This window comes from Triticum aestivum, chromosome 6A (assembly GCF_018294505.1).
Source record: "Triticum aestivum cultivar Chinese Spring chromosome 6A, IWGSC CS RefSeq v2.1, whole genome shotgun sequence".
Lineage (NCBI taxonomy): Eukaryota > Viridiplantae > Streptophyta > Magnoliopsida > Poales > Poaceae > Triticum > Triticum aestivum.
In genome coordinates, this window is record NC_057809.1 from 93,189,173 (window position 1) to 93,195,623 (window position 6,451).

General features: G+C 44.8%; 1 long non-coding RNA gene across 1 annotated transcript; it reads left to right on the forward strand.

Moving 5' to 3' along the window:
* Positions 1–2,120: 2,120 nt before the first annotated feature.
* Positions 2,121–2,747, forward strand: LOC123131492 (uncharacterized). Its single transcript, XR_006464188.1, has 3 exons — positions 2,121–2,425; positions 2,512–2,606; positions 2,703–2,747. It is a non-coding gene; the product is annotated as an uncharacterized lncRNA (long non-coding RNA).
* The last annotated feature ends 3,704 nt before the right edge of the window (positions 2,748–6,451 follow it).

Here is a 6,451-nt window from a genome sequence, read left to right on the forward strand (position 1 = left end):
GTCGCCCCGCGTAGCCGCCGTCGCCCGCCACCTCGTCGGAGTCGCGCCTCCTCGCCGGAGTCCGTTCGTCGCCGGCGCCGGTTTTATTTGGCAAACCGGTAAACCCCGCACAAAACCCGATCTGTTTTTTTCGGTTTTTCATCCTAGGCCGGTTTTTCCTTTTAGTTAGATCTAATTAGAAAACGTTCGCTGGTTAGGTCTTCACAGCGAACGAATTCATTATTTTTGTTTCTGTAGCGAACGTTCGTTAGATAGTCTTTTTCTTTTTCTTTTTAGTTTTCGGTCAGGGACTCGTTTGTGAATATTTTATTTACAGATTGGCCCCTGCTTTTCGAATGGTCACTACTTTTTACTCGTTTGTCCAAATCCAACAAAACCAACGCTCACGTCTTCGTTATGATCCCCTCTTTCCAGTAATCTACTCAAACATGTTTTTGAAAGTCTTAAAATTTGAATTCAACCAGATTTGTATTTGAACTTCATTTGATCGTAACTTGAGTTTCGTAGCTCCGTTTCAGTTGATTCTTTTTGCAAATCGAAGCTCTTGACCTAAACATTCTAATAAGGCCAAATTCACATAATTTTGTTACTGTTAGAAATTGTTTTATATTTCAAGAGTTATTTGCTTGGTTTTGAAGTTTTCCGAATCGTCTTCTTCGTTCTTTCTGATCTTTTGAGTGATTGCTTATGTGTGGTTACTATTGCTTGCTTAGGATAGATTGACCGGAGTGTGACGAGTAGAACTATCAAGAGTTATGAGTGCGAATCATCTTCATCAACATTGCAGGCAAGTGCACACTTTGATCATACCTCTTTCATACCCAGTTTTTATTGCATTAGATCGAACCTCCAACATTGCATGATTAGGATCTAATTAAATTGTGGGATGGGAAGTAGTTGAGGTAGTACCTATTACCTGTTTATTATCAAACCCTTGGGAGTTACTATTATGTTGTGCTTACATTGCCATGCTATGCTCGTAGACGTGGATTGGGTTTTGGGAGTATTCATGACAGATGTGAGATTGTTAATTAATGGTTTACTTAAGGTGGCAACTTAAACACACATCTGGGTGGATTGAGGCACCTGGGTATTCCAGGATTGCCTATCTAGGCACCTGGGTAGACCAGGAATGCCTGTTTTTTTATGGACCGCCACCCAGGCTCAAAGGGATCATGAGATTTTTCATACTAGAAACTTCCGTGTGCAGCCACAAGCTATTATGGGCTCTAGCATAGTTGATTAAGTCGTGCGAACTCTTACAGGGTAGACTAGCAGATGTAGGGGAAAGTAGGTGTAACGGTCTATCCATCGTAAGGTGCTAGCGCTTCTGAAAAACTATGTATCGGTCATCCGTTTCTCAAACATCATGTAGTGCGAGAAATCCAACGGAGGCGATCGAGTCTTGTGGGGAAAGTGCGCAAACCTCTACAGAGTGTATAAACTAATCATGATTAGCCGTGTCCCCGGTTATGGACATCTTGAGTATCTAGTACCTGGATTATCATGTGAATCTCATCACGTTACTTTAAATGAATATTGTTGGGTTTTAAATGATGATGCTTAATTGGGATTGAGAATGCTGTCAACCATTCTCAATGTTTAACAACCACCATGATAGTTAAATAAAATTTATTTCTTTGCGGTAGGGAAAAATTGGCTTTACGCAAAACTATAACCATAGAGCTTTTCCACCAGCCAAATATGCATGTAGTGATAGCCTTTATTCATCATTCTCTATGGTGTGAATTTGCCAGTACATTCAATGTACTGACCCTTTGTGTCTAAAACGTCTCATGTTGCAGGATTTCTTACGACGAGTAAGTGATACGTTAGGGTTACGATTTCTACACTCAACTTTGCCGTTGGTGTTGATGTGAATCCACAACCTTGTTACTTCCGCTATTTTGGATTGAGGTAATAGTATTTACGTTACTTTTACATGTGATTTACCTCTGTTATAAATCCTCGAGTACTGTGTGTGTCAGCATACCGATCCAGGGATGACACTTAAGCACAGAGACTTGACCGTCTGAGGTCGGGTCGCTACATACGAGGTTTAGGACTGAGATCAAAATCATGGAGAAAGAGTTGGCGGCCTTGTATGAAAAATGTGTTGCTCAAGATAAGCGAGATGGAAATGGAGAAATTTCATCTTCCTCTACAAACATTCCTAGTATCCCGGTTCAAGCTGGGTACGAGTCCTTCTTATTGTCCCGTTCAACAAGAATATCAAAGAGTGAGTTGAGGAACTACTTAGAGGATGAGGTTTCCCCTCGCAACAAGGCTCTTGATCTTCTTGGTTGGTTGAAAGGCAATGCTCCTAGGTACCCAATTATGGACAAGATAGCGAGGAGGTTCCTTACTATCCCAGCTACCTCCGTGTCTTCGGAATCTACCTTCAGCACGACCGGAAGGATTTTAGGTATGTCAACTCGTACTACCGAACTTTGGATATAAACTTGTCAACTTCTCATCCTCAAACTAGTTTGTCAACTTGTGTCGTATTAGATGACTATAGGAGTTCTTTAAAACCGGTTATGGTGGAGGCATTAGTTTGTGGTGCAAGTTATATCAAGGGTGCTCATGTTGACTTGAATCTGGTGGTATGTTTGCCATCTTTTCCTTACCTTTCTTTCTTTCTTTTTTGTTCTTGTTGTATGTGATGTGAGTGAGCATTTGTCTAACTTCCACACTTGTAGCCGAGGGATGAGAATGAAGAGGATGATGTTAAGAACATCAAGTTACCCAAGTTACCCATTGTGGTAGAGGAGATCAACGATTGGTAACTATTCTTCCTACATGTTTCACTTGTCATACGATACCAAATATTATTTATGTGAATGTTGGTTGTCTTACTTGCAGACGTTCATCATGTCGATGTTGATCTTGCTATTTTGGAGATGAATGTCAAAGTGATCTTTCTCATGTGAAGGCTACTTTTGCATTTCTGTTATGTTGGAACCTTTCAAGTCATGAACTATGAATTGTCACTGCTAGCTTGGAGATGAACCTCTCATTTGTGTTATGTTCAACTTGTCAATTGACATGGACATGGAATTGTCATTGCAAGTTTGTAATCGTGTACTTCAATGATGATAAGACCTTATGTTTGTGGATGTGATATTTGTTCTTAACCTGATTTGTGCCATCTTTTCTGTCAAAATCAGTTTGTGGATGTCCAAAAAACAAAGGAAATGCTGTCCAAATTTAGTTATTCTTGCTGTCCAAATTTAGTCTAGTGCTTGCTGTCCAAATTAGTTGTTTGTGGCTATGATATTTCTGCTGTTTCGGTCCAAACTTATCTGAAAACTGTAGTGATTGATGTTTGTGCATGTGATTTTTGTGATATTGTTCCTCTCAAAATCAATTGTTTTGATGTCCAAAATTCAAATAAAATGCTGACCAAATTTAGTTATGCCACACAAGTCATTGGACAGAAACAAAGCACTCATAGGAGCAACTTAGTATGACTGTATGACATAACTAATTTGGACAGCCTAAACTGTGGCAAAAAAGATCAACATGGCACTCCCAGGATAAGCCACGGTCTAAATAGTGGCCAAAAAGCTGAATAGATCAGCTATAGGGCAGCTATAGTCTAAACAATGACACTACAGGGAAGCTACAGTCTACAAATGACACAGTAGCCTAAACAGTGGCCAGCAGAGCACTCCCAGCCATTGGTCCCATTCGGTCCATTCGGGCTGACCGAGCTTTTGATGCTTCGGGCCGGTCCTAGAAAACAGGCCCGCTGGCCACCTTAGTCCAGTCCCGACCGGACCGGCCGCGGCCGGCCCAAAGGCTGGCTCGATCAAAGCCCGGACCGGACCGGACCACGCCCACCCTGATGGCTGTAGGGGTCTGGGGGCATGGGCGAGGCACGACAGGGCACGCGCTTGCGCGTACGACGAGGCGCAGAGGTAGGCAGAGTTCGACGGATGGCTATTACAGGGCGATAGCGGAGCTCGGAGGCGGCTAGCGTCAGCTCCAGCTCGAATCTTGAGCTCGTACAGAAAGGAGAAGGGTGCGGGTGCTCACAGAGGAGCTCGGGGAGGGGGTCGGGGGAGTCGGGGAGGCACCGGGGCGGCGTCCTTTGGAGCAGATCGACGATAGACGAAGCGGTGGGGAACGGCTCGATGCCGGGGATGCAGGGGGATCCGGCTTGCTCCAGTGGATGTGGATGACGAGGACGACCATGCCGGAGCTTCGGTGCAGCCACTGGGCGCGGGGGTGATAGTGGCTACGAGAACGATGGTGGCGTAGCGACGGCCGCGCTCAGGCGGTTGTAAGGAGAGGGAGAGAGCGGCGCGAGGTGAGAGAGAAGGGGGGCTTGGGCTCCAAGGGGTTCGCAGGGATATTTATAGACGTTTCTCCGATGCTGTAGCATCGCCGTGGCATCATCTACGTGGCTGCGTGCGCGGGCACACGCTCTGGACGGCTGTGCGTGAGAGCTTGAAGATAGTGGTTGTGTGGGCTGGGCTACGTACTGTCCACATCGAGGACCACCTGGATAGTATTCCTTTGCTCTCTAACTTTTATTATTTTTCGATCTTTTTTCTATTAAAACAAATAGCAATTAAATTTTTCTGACAATGAAATTTGGCACATAATTATTAGTCATAATTTTGGAGAGGCTCACAAAGTTGGAGTCAAATGAGATTGTATAAATATTTGTTTATTTCAAACAAGGGGGTATTTTATTTGTTGTTGGACCACTTATTAAATCCTAGGAATTAACCTATGAGTCAAATGAGGTTGGTTCCATCATGAAAATGATCAGGGCAATTTATAGAATAATGTGAACATTTTAAATTTATTTTAAATTTGAATTCGAATAGGATTTAAATCATCATGAGATTGACAATAGTAATCATGGTGACATGGCATCATTAGTAGAGGTTCACTGTAGCTTAATTATCTGGGCGTCACACTTGTAATCGTCCCGGTACTCTAGCAGGAGTGAGCTAGGGTGTTGCAGCCTTGCCATGAGGCCACCTTGTCCCATACCTGGATGGCAGTCGGGAACTCCCAGAAGTGGTGGGAGGAGGTCTCGAGATTCCTGAAGCATAACTGACAGAAGTAGTTGTTGGTCCAGCTGTAACGTTGCAGTCTGTCGTGGCACCAGAGCCTGTCCAAGTGCAGTAGCCAGAGCAAAATCTTGATCTTGCTTGTCGCCAAATTTTCCAGATCGATCCTCTAAAGTTGATCTCCACTATTGTTGTAGGGAACTAGATGTCATAGGCTGAGCACGCCGAGTACTGGCCAGAGTTGCTGATGGTCCATCTGATCGTGTCCTCCACTCCATCTTCCATCGTGATTGTCGGTGTCAAAACCGGCGGATCTTGGGTAGGGGGTCCCGAACTATGCGTCTAAGGCGGATGGTAATAGGAGGCAAGGGACACGATGTTTTACCCAGGTTCGGGCCCTCTTGATGGAGGTAAAACCCTACGTCCTGCTTGATTAATATTGATGATATGGGTAGTACAAGAGTAGATCTACCACGAGATCAGAGAGGCTAAACCCTAGAAGCTAGCCTATGGTATGATTGTATGTATCTCTATCGACTAGCCTAGACTCAGTTTATATAATGCACCAAAGGCCTAGGATAACAAGAGTCCTAGCCGAATACGCCGGTGGGGAGAAGTCCTTGTCTTCATCGCCAAGTCTTGTGGAATCTTCCTTGTATGCGGCAGCTGTCCGAACTGGCCCATGAGTATACGGCCATGGGGGTCATCGGCCCAATCTAAGAGATCGGGAGATGACATGGTGAGTACCCCCTAGTTCAGGACACTGTCAGTAGCCCCCTGAACCGTTCTTCAAGTTAGGGACGCTCCTCGATTCTTCCGAACTATTCTTCATCTTCGGTTGTTGGTCTTGAAAACTGGTTCAACAAATCTTCTCATCTTCGATATTGAGGATCACCGAAATGCATTCGACAAGTTTATACGTCGGGTATCCGACGAGCCCCTTTAAGTTTCTGGCATTTATCAATGCCTTGTTATTTTTATGCCACACCTCGGGTTTGAAGTTGTTCCCGGGAGGCAGTGTCCTCTTGCGTCCGAGCTCCAACGCCGGACTACATTCAAGGTATCTTTTGCACCCGAGCACCAATGTCGGACTGCTTCCGAGCTCCAACGCCGGACTGTGTCCAAGATCCAACATCGGACTATATCCAAGATGTCATAGATCATCTTGGTCCAAAAAAGTTGAAGGAGTTTAGCCGAGCTTAATGCCGGAAATGACCTCTATGGAGCCAGCCACTAGCGCCCGAGCTTTATGCCGGACTGCTTCCGAGGTGGTCCACCACCCCGACTGTGGGCCGATTTTTTGTCAATATTTTTTATTGGTGCAATTTATTCTCTACCGAGATATATAACCAGTAGCCCTCAAGGTGTGTATCGGCCTAAAACCCGAGATGCACCTGAAGGATGACATAAGACCGCTTATC